Raw genomic sequence first — 15290 nt, 5'->3', positions numbered from 1 at the left:
GTTGGAGCGGGGTGTTCTCTGTGCTGGTCTGCTCAGAGTAGGGTGTCTCTCCAACCCCAGTGTTGTCGCGACGCGCGCGTCTATTGGACGTATAATATTTACTTCATGTAGTTTTCGAAATAAACCGGTTAAACCAACTAAAAACTTAAAAAAAATCATCATAAAATATAAATGTCAATATACCTAAAAAATTTCATAATGTTTTCCAAGTTTATTCAAAGTGTTTGAAAAGTTTTTTTTTTTATAACCTCAATAAATGCTAGGCATTTTTACAATGTTTTTTGTCGTCAATTGAATTCAAATTTCGGAGAAGAAAGTTTTTGTTGAATTACAGTGAAATTTTAAAATAAAAGTAACTTAGTTAATTTTCTATTAAGGGAGAAGAAAACCTTTTTGGAGATAAGCCAAAGGAAACAAAATTACTTGATGAAAATGTTAAAAAAATCGAAACGAGAATGCCGACAAATTTGTAAGTAAAACTATTTATTATAATGTAAAATTTTTTTTTAACTTCAATTTAGATGCTTTATGATAAATTATAAATTTACGACTATTTGAATTGTTGATTAAGCAAGCTTATCATATTCAAAAATGGCAAATTATGTTCATCTATTTATGTGTGCTTATTAAAATCCCAGTCCCAATCAACTGATTGTATTTGTATAAAATATATAGTCATAATATTGGATTTAACTAAATCTCATAGCAAATTCTCTATATCACGATCTACGATGTATGAATATTTATCCACAATCATAACAATACAATAACTTGCTATATACACTTGATCCTTTTGAAATTTTTGCTTTTCGTTAGAGCTTGAATTTCCGCGAATTCTCCAACTCCAATTCTTCTGCGTACCACCATGTTATATTCAAAACAAAGTATTCTTCTATGAAACTCAATAACAAATGAATTATTGACATTATATTAGCTGATAATGAATTGCGTAATTTAACTCATCATTTACAAAATATCAAACACTTGCTTTATCATAAACATAACACGTATAAAAAAATAAAAAAAATAAAAAAATGAATCAATAAACTGGTCAAATAAATGACAATCAACTCACGGCTGTTATATCCCTATAGTTATTCAAACATACCGATTGATCGACTTTTTTTTGTATCTGGACCTGTTCTACATCACTCGTTTAACTCATGAATAATTTCATTCCGCGTCTACACTTTTTTTTTATGTTTGTTCAATCCTCCTCATTATCGTCGTTATGTTATTGGATTTTTCATTTAAAGTTTTTTATTCCATTTTGGACTTCATTTGTTGTCCTATCTCATTTCTGATGTGTGATTAAAAGCCAATTATCGATAATGTCTGTATTTATTTTGTGCTAATTGAATTAGCAATGGTTAATCTTTATTTATATGATTTTTTTTTAAGATTTAAAATTTTTTTTTGAAATAAAATGAAAACCTTTCATCTAGATTATTTTGATTGGTGTTTTGTTCAATTTTTTTCAAATAAAAAACCAGTATTGAATTTTCTTGTCAATATCTAATGATTGACGTAGGAAATTCAGTTATGAATTTTTGTTTATCCTTGAACTACAATATCAAAACCTATTCCTGTGATTTAATTTTCGTGATGGTTTCTTTGACTTTTCCAAACAATTGTTCAAAATAATACCCAGTCAAATTGTATTTTTAACTAGTTGTTCTTTGAAAAAATAAAATTCATTAAAAAATAAATAAAATAGCCAACGGGCATGACAGGTATTGAGAAAATTTTTAAAATAAATGATGTTATGTTTTATCCTTATATTTGGATCATGTATCTGTTATATTATTTTTTATGAATATTGCATCACATATAATCTGGAAGTTGTTAAAATATTCACAATGTATTATTTAACCTAGTATGTACTGAAGCTTTTCAGAAATAATGATTAAATCTTTTATCTTGTTAAAATTATTTTTATATTTTAGCAAAAAATAAACATTTTAACTGAGTTTGTAAGTATGCTATCTCTGAAGATACTTCATCTTGCCCTAGGTTCTTTATCAAACCTATCTCACTAACGAGTTCATGATTAAATAAATATTTGATCAATCAACATCTTGTCAACTTGTAATTTATTTGCAATGCCAATATATTTTTCATTAAATAATAATCCACCAAAGTGTCGTAATTGTTTGAAAGTTATTAATTATTGAGAATAAGAATATGAAAAAATGTAGAGCATTGGAGATCAATAATAACTTGAAAGCAGTATAAAGTACACATGTATGTAAAATATTCATTTAAAAAGCTCATTAAGAAGCTGGAAATAATTAATTAGGTAAAAGTAGATCGAAATATTTCAGTAATTGAAGTTATTTGATTTATGGAAAAAGAAATAACTGGACCGAACATTGTGTGTCTGGAGGAAATTGGAGATGTCTGTTTCTCCGGTTTATTGACCACATCGTGGTCTTGGTGGCTAGGGTATTGGCTCAAATTTGTTAGCATCCAGCGAGTTAGTGCAGTCTTTGTTTTGCTTTACTGTATATTTTGATGAACCGCAGGCATTCCAATGCTGCTGAAAACCGACCATTTGCATCAATATTTATGTTATCAGCAATGTCACATAACTTGGTCTACGATCATCTGAAAAATTCATAGAACTTCTGAGTATTGGAAGAAAGTTGTGGTCAATGTCATACTCAATAAAATGATTGTTAGTGAAGTCTTCTTTCATATCCATATTTTATTTGATCTTATCTAGTTTTATGTGCTTACTTTGGTGAATTATCAATAATGAATAGCAGAATTTTTTGTCTTGGTATGGAGAGAGGAATAGTTCAACAGCAATTTCCCTACTCTAAGTCTTTGTCTCTGGAAACTTGTTCACTTCCTCACTCTTTTACCAGCCTTACTACAGGTGCTTCACATACTTGGCGTGCTTCTATTGGCATCAGAATAACTGGGTTATTTCAAAATAAAGTAACCCAAGATAACCACTCAAATTTTTATTCTTGCTATGTTTTATGTATTTTTTCTTTCACTGCAACTCAAGGGATAAACTATTCTCTAACCCAGCAGTTGTCCTGGTTAACTCATGATCCAGATTTTTTTACATTTTTCATATATGTCATGATTTTATTTTAAATAGAAGAAAAAGTTTAAAAAAATTAGATCACAAAAAATGTGAATTTCTACAGGAAACATTTTTGCATAGAATTGAATGAAATAAGTGCATGTTTAATGTAATCATGATTTAATATTAAATGTAATTTTTCAGTGGTATTCACAACAATTGCTTTAATTAAAAATAAAATATCATACATTCAGTTGAATATACAATTACAGGAACAATTCTAGATAAAAAAAAATCTACCTTAAAATAAACAAGTAATCTATTGTCAAATTATAGCTGAGTTTGTTCTGATGAGCGGTCAGATGTGGAAATGAGCGGATAGCGTGCAAACTATACAAGTCTTCTGTCCTTTCTGTTAGTATGTAGTACCATAATACGTGCAAACTTCTACCCAGTCATTTATTCTCTAGAGTTACACAGACAGACATAAACCTCTTAGTCCTTTCTCACCCTCAACTTCATCGTCGCTGCTCCCTTTGCACTTTTAATCCTCTAACCCCTCTACACTTGAGTTCATTTATTTTTCCTCAAAAGAATTGTAATCACTAAAATTGTTAACATTTTAAAAAAAGAATATCAGAAGAATAAATTAATATGGAATATCATCATAAGAATTATTATTTGAGTTTGAAGATCATACTTGTTTACATAAAGAATAGGTATAATTTTTTTTTATCATAATCGTTGAGAAGAATTCATTTATTGCAGCAAAGAAAGTTTCTTCAGCTCGCTAATAATTCACCAAAGTTACCTCTAATCTATTCAGCTTCTGTTGGACTTGTTAGCACGTGGTAGTCAGGAACATGTCGACTGTGATGGTAGACTTTTTACTAGATTCGTTGTAGATGTTTTACCATTTGCTTTTCAGATTAAATCAACTTTTACAAAAAAAACTTTCCTTCCATTGTATGCATGATTACGTGATTATACTTATAAGCATTCTAGCTAAATTTTTTTCTTTTTTATTTATATTGGATGATAAATTATTTCCAATTGTAGCTTATTTGAATTTCTCACAATATTCGTAACAGAAAAAAAATCATTTGTCAACTAATTGTTCTTCTGAACTCAAAGTTGTATAATTTATGATCTCCATTTTACCTGCTAATTAATTTGAATACTTGAGTGTAACTATCCTTGCTTATGACATTTAGTCAATAATTGAAATTTAATAGAATGTTCCAAATTAATAATTAAGTTCATAACTATTCCTTAATGTCTAGGCTTTTTTTTAACAACTTCATCAGTTCATGTTATTGTTATTACCATGACTAGGGTTTGATTAATTATTTTATAAAGCATGGCTTTAGGTGCAATTTTACATAGATGTATTTTACATAATATATTGTATCCGTTGCACATATTTACCAGTATCAAGTGCATTGAATAATTCATACAGCAGGAAAATCAGCCATGAGAATATTTTGAAAATATATCTGAAATCAATTCTTCAAACTATTAAATTACCTGGACAATTTTTAGCATAAAATTTGTGCATGAATTATTGTCTGAAATTTTTGCCACAGCCGACATAACAACCCTCGCGTGCAACCGGTATGTACTATTGGTTTCCCTTACTCTCGTGTGTGTTAAACCACCCCGAGAGCGACTATACTATCGATATTATTAAATATGTAGTCAAGTTAGTGAGGGAGGGGGAGACTAACATCGCATCCTGCTGAATATCGATTAAGATTTTTGGAGTAAATATTTAAATAAATATTGTCTGGTTCTACAACAAAAATCAACAGATCTTTTTCTTAAAAAATAGAAGAAAAAGAATTTTCATGGTAATTTTCCGATTGAATGTTAAAATTCACACTATTTTTTTTTTTATTGAAGATCGAATTCCGGAAGTGATGAGTTTTACGCTCCTGAAATTGTCATGATGTATACTCATCTCTTCGACTTGGTTCGCTACGCCCGATTGATTTCTTATAGGGATGTCTTCTTAACTTACGACTTTTAGAAGGAGGGCAGAAAAATGTAACCTTGTCATTGATACATATCGAGATGGCGCCGTAGGGGGGCTGGCTTTTGTGTTAGCTACAAGAGTATTCAAGAGATTTCGATTCATTCATACAAAACAGAAAAAAAGTACAACAAATAAAGGTGACATTTATCTATGAAAAAAATGATTAAAATAAATAATGTCGAGAGGACGCGAATAAAATATGTCTCACTGAACAAAAGCAATAGAAGTGACTTCCAAGAAAGTGGACAGGAAATGCTTTGGATAATTTCTTTTAAAATTTTTATTTATTTTAGATGCATGGCACACGCTGTGGCTACTTGATGGCAAAGATAGTAACTGCGGTTGCTTTGAAAGGTTCACCTTTGAATATAGGTAACTACACGGAGAAAAAATTCCAATAAAAATTACCGTGCTCAGCACAACAATCCACGCGCAAATGTCAATTCCCTAAAAAATTAAGACAACCTTCAAAGAAAAATTAGTAATCCTTTTAAAATTTTTATTATAGATTCAATATTTATTAAGAAGAGTAAAAGTAAAAATTCTTATGCAGCACGGTAATATTCGATAAATATTAATTTTTATTCAAACTTTAAACAAAAATTAGTAAGTGACTAGAAAAAAATGAGAATCTGTATATAATTTATTATGATCCGTGTGGTAGGAAAAATTCGGGTGCTCTCCTATAATTTTTTCTATTCTCGAGAGTTTCCGTGCTGGGTCGGGAATCTTCGAATTATCGGTCCAACACAATCTTTCTTTGTATTGTAAGACCGTTCACACAATCAAAAACATAAGCCGTAAAACGTACAATTTAAGACGTACGCGTGCATACTAACATCATAATAAGTTAAAAATTGGTTTGTACGCATGCGTACATCTTACGGCTTTTGTTTTTGATTGTGTGAACACCCTCAGTGCTATAGTTACTTTTTCCATATTGTAAACAAAGATGACATTCATATTTTTCGTTACGATTCAATATTGGCGGCAACACGTTATATCTTAACAATTTATGATAAGCTTAAACGGATTGACGCGGTGGACTCATGGGTAAGCGTCAGCTTGACACACGGATGGGTCGCGGGTTCGAGTCCCGGCCGAGACAAAAGTCATTTATATGATTTTTCTCGGGCCACCGTGAGCGGGAGAGGAAGATCTCTTCGGAGAGCCGGGTGGTTGTATCGACGACACAGGTTTTCTGCGTAAGATCCCGATCGTAGGGATAGGGGGGGGGCAGTATTGTAAAACGTGTGCCGTATTTCATTCCAACGAATTAATTAGTTAAGAAAGTTAATTATCAATGAACCTAATTTATTTATTTATTTGTTTATATAACCAAAAAAATTATCACTAAACTTAAATAAAATTGTTTGTCGGTTACGTAGTTATCACAGCTAACGTTACTAAATTTTCAGGTGCTGTGGAACACTAAATTTTCTGGTGCTGCCAAAGTAATTTTCAAAAAACTGAATGATACATTTTCTTATGTAACTTATAATTTTTGTATGTTGATCATTACTTTTTACTTTTCAGTAAGTTTGAACTCACATTCTTGAGCAGCACGGTAATTTTTGTATGGATTTTTAAATAAAAATTAACGGAATTTTTTCTCCGTGTACGAATAGAGTATGTGTATGTGAGGAGCCTTCCAAGTAGCGTCCAGTCAATACTCGGCAAGTTCATTCGCCCTTATTCCCAAGCCAACGATTTACTTACCTGCCGCCTCTCTTTTCTAATACATACATGTATATACTTTTGCTCTATATGTGGTCGCTCGTAGCTTTTGCACGCACCCAGAAGCTCCCCATAGGACGAGCCACGACTTTTATTTCCCTCGAAGCGAGAATAAAACCCCTAGTAATTTTAAAGAAACTACCCACGCGGATGTCAATTTCTCATCGCCATTTTTTATTATATTACTTTCTAAGAAAAATATATATATATTTATTTATCGAATTACCTTAAAAGTTTGCTCTATAAATTTATATATTCTTTTTGTTTGCAACATGCAGGATTTAACATTCATTTCAGTCGATGATAGATGTAACCTTTTTCGTTACCTGATATTATCGAATCAGGGTCAATTTGTTAGAGCATTCAATAGGTCATCGAAAATTTGGCAAACGTTCAATGCAGCGCTCCTGACTTTGACCTAAAAATCATCCTGATTAATTGACAACAAATTTGATCCTATAAATATTAGTATCTAGTGTCATCAGGATTTTTTGATTCGATTATTAAAAAACTCCGGGTTTGATTTTATATGATAATATCTGTTTTGAATATCTATTTACATTTAAATTGATATATGTTAATTCGAGAACTGACATTAATATTAAAATATAAGATTTTTCCAATTGACGCAATGTTTAATTAATCACATGAATTTTTGATTTATTTAAATTGAATATTTTGGTTAATCAATATGAAGTAAATAATACTTTACAGCGTAGTTAAGTTATTAAAATAATTCATTATTTGCTTTTAATTATAAAATTATTAACCAAATCGTATACATTTACTTTCATTCATTTATAACAATATATTGAAAATACACAAACTTCTTTTTTAAAAAATTTTTATTTAATATCCATGTGAATATTCTTTGTGAGGATTTTAATTACCACATTGCATCAAAAAATATATAAAAAAAATTTTATTTCAGTTCTCCCATGCAAAGAGCTTTTTTTTAAAACTATTTATTATTAAAAAGAACTTTAAAGGTTCACTTTTATAGTAATTCAAAAGAAGATATACTAATATGAATATTCAAACATTTAAATATGAAGAATCTATAGCTTTGATATTACAATTCCTGATAAAAAGTTTCAATTTCTATCTCATAATCAACTTTACATGAGATTAAAATCAATAAAATATCACTTTACGATCGTTATTCACCAATTAGCTCGATAGTAAATTTTGAAAATTCGAAAAAAGAATGAAGTGCAAAGTACCGCGATATTACTGATAATTGGCAATTTTAATAATAAAATAAAAATGCAAAAATGCAGTGGGTGATCTAATTAGACAATGACCTTCGCACAGTCTGATTTACATTTATCGTGACACATCTTGTGATGGTCGTCATGGTGACGCGAAGGGTTACGTTCTCTCTTCCGTACAAAGCTTATGGGGAGTAACGCTACAGGATGGAGCGTCCCGTTAGCTCGTCGAGTTGGAAGGGCTCTCGTTCACTAGCTGGTTGTTCGTGCATCCAAGCGCAAATCAGCGAAATGAAACGCGAGTGAACGAACGCTTTCTTCCGCGACACGTGACTAACCGGTGAACCACACATTTTTCAATCTTTTCTTTGATTTTATTCTAAGAGTTTGGTATATATATATATCAATGCACCACTATCTTCCCCAACAGTATTCTGAAGTTGCCTTTCAAAATAATCGATACAAAGAAGGGAATTAAATATTGCAGAAATTATCGATTAGTCTGAATAGAAGCAAAAATAAACTCAATGAGTTTATATAAATGAAATATGTGTGTTTCAAGTAATAAATTATCATAAAAATTGATGTAGTTTTTAATTAAATTCAAATAGTAGCTTTTAGCCGGTAATTTTTTCGACTCAATTAGAAATTAATAAATGATCGTTTTATGTAAACATGGGCGAGGAGGATTTTAATATGAGGAAAAGTGTAGGTGAGTTGAACAAAGCAACAGCATTTTATGCAGTCAGTATTCTTGTAATTAATGTGAAAAAAGTCATATGTGCCTTGGAGCACAGGCTAGCAAAAACATCTTGCGGTCGAGGGCGTTAATGCTCACGCGAGTTCGCGTGTAGTTAGACCGTCGACTGGCGAGACTACTCCCGGAAAATGAGCTGAAGTATCGATCCACCTTTGTTTCTCTTTGGATATTTTAGATAGGCTGGGTTTAAGTCACGGCCAAGTTGTTACAGAACGATTAGGGTAAGCCATCCGATTTCTAAAAACGATCAATTGTCTGCGGCAATGAATATTTATGGCTTTACTGGTCTATTTTTGTGAATGAAAGTTAGATTGCGTATTTTAGAATTGATTTTTTTATTTCCTTTATAGTAATTATAATTAGTTTGCATGGTGTGTTATCTATGTGGGAGATGGAACGACATGGTTTTTTATTTTTAGCTTTATTATTCTTTTACTTTTAATCAAATTTACAGTATTGCTTGGAAACAATTTGTTATGGTAAACAAACTAATTGATATAGGTACGTGTTCGGAAATATTAACAGTTGGAATGATAAAAAATTTTAAATTGAATAAGAAAAAAAATATATTCCAATATGGAAATGAATTTGGTATCAATTATTTAATGAAGTTTTTGAATTTGAATAATTTTTAGTATTCGTTGAACAATTTTTTATTGATGATAAATAATATACTCTACTCTTTTGAACGAAATAATAAGCAAAATTACTTGTATTATAAAACTAATTTTACTTCATACAAACTTTTTTTTATAATTTGAATAATTTTCATTCAGCTGAACTTTTCCTCTTACAAATGAATCATTAATTTTTTTTTCAACTATCAATTAAATTCAGTTTAGTAAATATTTGCCATGACAATTTTAAGTAAATCTTATTAAAAAAAAATTCTAATTAAAACTCATTGAAACAAACTTGCTGTAAAATTTTTCAAACTTCATTAAACGCAAATTTTCTATGAATATTTTTTGTTAATTAAAAAGCAACATTATTATTAAATCTCAAATAAAAACAATTGTCTTTATTTCTTTTGACTTAAATAAAAAGCACTTTATAGAGTCATACAAATTATCTCAGCTGAACTTTTTCATTTACAAATCACAATTAACTAGATGGCCACTAGAAGCTTTTAAACCTAGGATTCTGGTCATCTCACTGATTGTATGAATTACTGTGAGTAGATTTCGGTGCTTAAGCTTTGATGCTGAAGCTCTTGGTTATGTAGGAGTTGTGTAGTTGGTTGATGCAATTCGCTGGAGGCGTAAAACGTCTGACATAGAAAAGCATGCCAGCTGGGAATTAGCGAATAATGAGGGAGTGTATTGTACGCTTCTGACACGTTCCTATGACAATAATGCTATACTATTCACGTGACAACTGCCACGTGGCACGGTGACTCCACAAAAAAAAAAAGAACGCACCTTTTTTAAAAAGAAGAAATTTCTTTATATATTACTATAGTAGACACTCTTACATATTTTAAAATATTCTTCAATGCCTCAAAGAACCTTTTGATCATCTTCATTATCAATGAGAATTCATAAATTTATGGTGATAAATTGCATTGATTTCTTTTTAATTGGATTGGACGTTTTTATCATTCAATATTCATGTATTCACTTGACAGAACAGTAGAGATATATTTTTTTAATTAATTATTGTTTCACTTGTCCACTTTAAGAAAAAATTATGCCTCTAAAATGAACAAACGAAACACTGCTACTAAAATTACTTGTAACATTGTTAATATTTACTTTTCTTATATGAATACATTTTTTATTAAAAAAAAAAGTTCTTTCATCGTTTGAATTAATTTTTAATAATGAAAATAAAATATTTCAAGGAAAGTTTTCCATTTCCACAACATAAATTGTTGTTAATAATTTGTTTTCTATTTTATCATCTACTTTAAACCTGGAGTATATTTTGTTTTTGTTAAGTATAGTTTTTTCTTGATTTAACAAGAAATAAAATACTCTGGAATATTGTAAAAGTATTTTAGTAAAATTACTTCAATCAAATAATTATATTGACATGGATCTAAGAGTCTCATTTCTTTTACTCAAGACTTTTTTTTTCTGCAAACAAAAATTATTACTCGATTTATGTACTTTCCTAATTCGAACAAGAAGTGGATACATATCACAAGAGAGCTTTTGAGGGTGAATTTAATAACGTTGTTCAAGTTTTAATACGATCTAAATACTTTACATGGAGTAAATTCTCAAATAATCCCTCACGACGTTCTAAAATTCCATTGGCGCATATTTCGACAAGGTAAACTGTTTGAATTATTTTATTGGTTTATGCGCATATAACATAGTTCAATTGTATGACAAATGTATTCAGATGTAACATATTTGGTATTCTAATCCAAGTATCACATTTTTATGACTTTTATTTTGGAGCAAGTGTCTTTTTTGTAGCCTTTTAATTGCAATTTTCAAGTGAGTATAATATTTTTTATCACCAATCTATGATTTTATCAGCATTCTAGTGTGTTATTGAGACAATTGAGTGTAAGAGGGCAGACAACAGCATTTGTAAAGCTGAAATAAAGACAAAGAGTGAATTGTTAGTCGATGAAAGGGTGAGTAAGAAATAGGGAATGGAAGCCAGTGAAACAAAGCGATTTATTCTGTCAAGCAGTTATAATGCTTGTGAGCTGCAAATGCGTCAGTTTGCTTCACAAAGAGTTGCTCACTGTGGGATAGAAAGTAGTCTGACAACAGAAAAAATTACTCAGCATTTTGTCTGTATGGTGTAGTACCAAGCAAACAATTCATACACAGAAGCCTAATTGCCCTAGTATTTGACTATTTGTTTATTGGATTCAATCCTTTCAGCTATAAAAATATTATTCAGAAGGAAAAAAATTTGACAGCGGTGGGATTCGAACCCACGCCCTTTCGGACTGATGCCTAAAACCAGCGCCTTAGACCACTCGGCCACGCTGCCTCATAAAAAAAGATAAGACGTTAGAAATGAGTCACTCTTAGAATTGCCATTTGTTTTTAATATAAATATTAATAAAAACAATTGACAACAGTGGGGTTCGAACCCACGCCCTCTTTCGAGGACCAGAGCTTAAATCTGGCGCCTTAGACCACTCGGCCATGCTGTCTTATAGCTACAAAAATAATAATAGTAAATATTTACTCTTAGTATCGCTATTTATCAATCAATCAATACTCATCATTTCCTAAAGCAATTATTAGCAGACAATGAAAGGTTAGAATGATAATATTAACACATTTTCTACGTAAAATGAAACATTTTTGGAGTAATCATTGTTTTGGAGTAATTAAATAATATTCAAATAAAGTAGGAATATTTTTTGAGCTTATACTGATTGTAAAATCAACGAAAATGATTATCATCACAAAAAATATACCAAGTAAGCTGTAATTAAATATTCTGATTGCAAACCAATGACTCTAAAAAAATATTCCAGAGTATTTTTATGTTCCGAGAGGTTTTTTGGATAAAAAAAAAATGTTTGTCATTGAATGTTACCACACGAAAAGTGTTTTATTGATAAAAAAAACACGACGAATTAATGAAACAGCTAAAATGAGAGCAAAAAGTTGCATGGATAAGTGATTTCTACACAAGCTAATGTAGAATGAATGTCTGTCATATCCCTTGGGTGTTGTTGTCCACTCAACACGGTCACAAAATTCGTGCAGCTGCATTTCTAGCATCCATAACAGTATTGTTGAATACATGTCACGTCAAGAAAATCATTGTCCTTCTTTTCATGGTTTTCTTCATCTGTGGAAAATGAATGTCTTTTTGATGGTAATAAACACTTCCACAATACATTACTTATACTTAGAAAACATTATTTATAATGTCAGAGAGTCTCAGAGGATTTGCAGATGGTTATGAATGATATCGATCTTGCGGTAAAACTTTTCTAAAAGACTAAAATATTTTTATATAAAAATTTATACTTTAAGATTGCATGAAATATTTTTATATACGGATTTATAAGACTACTACATACGTATAAGGTCTTAATAAAGAGAGTTAAAGATATGGGGGAGTTAGAGAGAAAAAAAAACCCCGAGAACGCCAAGTCTATTGTACGCATCGTGGAAAACCCTCTAGGCATTTTTATTGCAATGCTTTCAGCTTCCGATTGTATAACTACCCTCGTATATTTATACTATATTTTGTATTTTTTTATATCCACACCACGCGATATTTTATGGCCGTGGATACTGTACAGCTCGTTATTATTAAGTATTGTTGCATTTGTAGGAATATGTCATTTACATCAAATAGTTTATACACGCTTTTGATTTTAAATAATAAAAAAAAACATGTGTTTTACTTTTTGCAGCATTTGATATTCTGTTAAATAAAAATACAACGAGTACTATTTTATTATTATAAAATTTAAATATAATAATATAGTAATGGAATATTTATTTATTATCAAGTATTATAAATAGCTGATAAAAGCATTTTTGTTGATTTTTATTTAACAATTAACATTTGTTATTAACTGCAAATTGATGTTTGAAATTTTAAAAAGTGGGTTTTTTTATTTAATAGATGACCCTCTCTTGCTGTTAGTAATTTAGTTTTTATTCTATTGTTCGTGTTTTTTTTTTTTTATTTTAATTGTGAAGATACTTTTGCAGTATTAATATCAGTGTGAATTATTAATCGAGAGCATAATGGATAAAAGCAGAAATACAAATTTCTAGATCGTAGCTCAAAGATAAGGTCATGTTGTAGAGATTGTCCGACAAGATCGGAAGCGAATATTAAATTGAAAAACTTTTTGAATTATTTTATGGATAACACGGTGTGGTCCTGAAAACGTTCCAGTAGATATATAGTTACAGATTGGCTATAGAGGAACGAATGAACATACTGTGAGTTCATTAATTAAAAAAAAAAAAAAAAAGAAAATTCACTCTGCTCATAATTAAAAGTTTTTTTTAGACTTTCAGTAATCTGAAGAATAATTGCTGCCGCCTTTTATAATGATCTTACTTATTTTAATAAATTTTTTTTGTTCATTCTAATGGTTTGGAAAATTTTTTAAACTTTAAGAAATTTTTTGTTTTCTATTCTTATTTATTAATAACATTGTTTTATTTAAAAAAAAGAATATAAATATTATTATAGTAATTTAAGATAATTTATAGGTTCGTAAGAAAATATATCCTTTGACTAAAAATTTTCTTAGGTAATTAAAAATAATTACAGCTGAAGAATTAATGAGTTATAAATTTTCTTACCGTATTTCATCTAGAATTTTCTAGTATAATTAAAATTTTTTGTAAATCTTTGTTGCAGGTTCATCGGTATGCTACATAATAAGAACGAGACAGTAGTGAAGTTGTTGAAGTGAAGGAAAAAGGTATGCATTAAATTAAAAATAATTTAGTATTAATTCTAAGAACATATGTTACCCCAAGCACTTTTAAAGATACTTGAAGGGAAAAAAAAGGAATAGAAACACGAGAGGGAAGAAAAAAATTGAAAAAGAGTTTGTTATCAAGGGATAAAATGGGGTGTGTTAAAAAGAATCGTGATCCTACTTGATGAAACACTTGATTCTGCACAATAAAGTGGTACTGAATCGAAAATAGAATCAAACATAATTTCACGAACATGTAAAAGAGAATAACAGCAGAAAATTAAAAAACGCATTTTTTGATATTTCTAATTGGACTGCAAATGAAAAAAAGAAGAAAAGACATAATTTTCCATACGAGATGGGTGGAGATGAGAATTTCCCATAATAAAAAAAAGAAAATGATAAAAAAATTTGAAATGATAATGAGATTCTAGTTTGCTTAGTAAAATGTTTGCGCATTTGGGTTTATAACATTTGCAAAACTAATTGCTGCAAACTATTTCAATTTGCTCTGGGTGATAATTATATGCCCGTGGAATAACGAATTTGTTTGAATACTCAACCATCGTGATTTTATGTAAACTGGTACATATAAGCGATGGTGGTCCTCATTTCTAGTTTACCCTGAATTTATATATTTGAGTAAATGGTATTCACCCTCGAGACTTGTCGGAGCAAAGTACTTGGAGGCAGCTCCAAAGGTGTTCTCAGCTTCTTATTTTATTCGCTCCGTATCTAATTACACAACGCGTTAGTGTTATTAGATTCTCTAGGTCGTATTATATATACAAAATTAATGGAGATGTAGACACTAAAGCTCAATTATACGTGTTTAAATTTGATCAATCATCCTAAATTAAACTTACTCTTGCGCTACTGTTTAATAAAAAAACATTCTTCCATGCTTTAATACATTTAATATCCAACCGTTAAAAGAAATAAATAACACCATACTCTCTCATTTTATCATTATTAAACGATATATTTCAAATAAGAGATTTATTGGCCATTAATTACGTTTACATACAATTCATTATTCCTGCATTATTACATAGACATGAAGTAATTATTTAAAATTAAATTGGTCAGAGAAAATTCTATTTCTTGTACAGTTAAATATAATTATTTAA

The 15290-nt window shown here is 29.7% G+C and overlaps 1 protein-coding gene and 2 non-coding genes across 4 annotated transcripts in view; 1 reads left to right on the top strand and 2 right to left on the bottom strand.

Moving 5' to 3' along the window:
• The first annotated feature begins 77 nt into the window (after positions 1 to 77).
• gogo (golden goal) overlaps positions 78 to 15290 on the top strand; it is a 44524-nt gene continuing 29311 nt past the window's right edge. For both annotated transcript variants that reach the window (XM_035078167.1, XM_035078166.1), the window contains exons 1-2: positions 78 to 469; positions 14097 to 14160. The gene's annotated coding sequence lies outside the window, so the exon portion shown is untranslated. The remainder of the gene's footprint in view (positions 470 to 14096; positions 14161 to 15290) is intronic.
• TRNAL-UAG (transfer RNA leucine (anticodon UAG)) lies at positions 11659 to 11738 on the bottom strand. Its single transcript has one exon. It is a non-coding gene; the product is annotated as a tRNA-Leu (tRNA).
• On the bottom strand, positions 11821 to 11904 carry TRNAL-UAA (transfer RNA leucine (anticodon UAA)). The gene has a single exon. It is a non-coding gene; the product is annotated as a tRNA-Leu (tRNA).

This window comes from Chelonus insularis, unplaced genomic scaffold (assembly GCF_013357705.1).
Source record: "Chelonus insularis isolate UGA/USDA-ARS -01 unplaced genomic scaffold, ASM1335770v1 contig_150_pilon, whole genome shotgun sequence".
Taxonomy (NCBI): domain Eukaryota; kingdom Metazoa; phylum Arthropoda; class Insecta; order Hymenoptera; family Braconidae; genus Chelonus; species Chelonus insularis.
The sequence above is the reverse complement of the archived record's forward strand: the minus strand, read 5'-3'. Positions and strand labels throughout refer to the sequence as shown.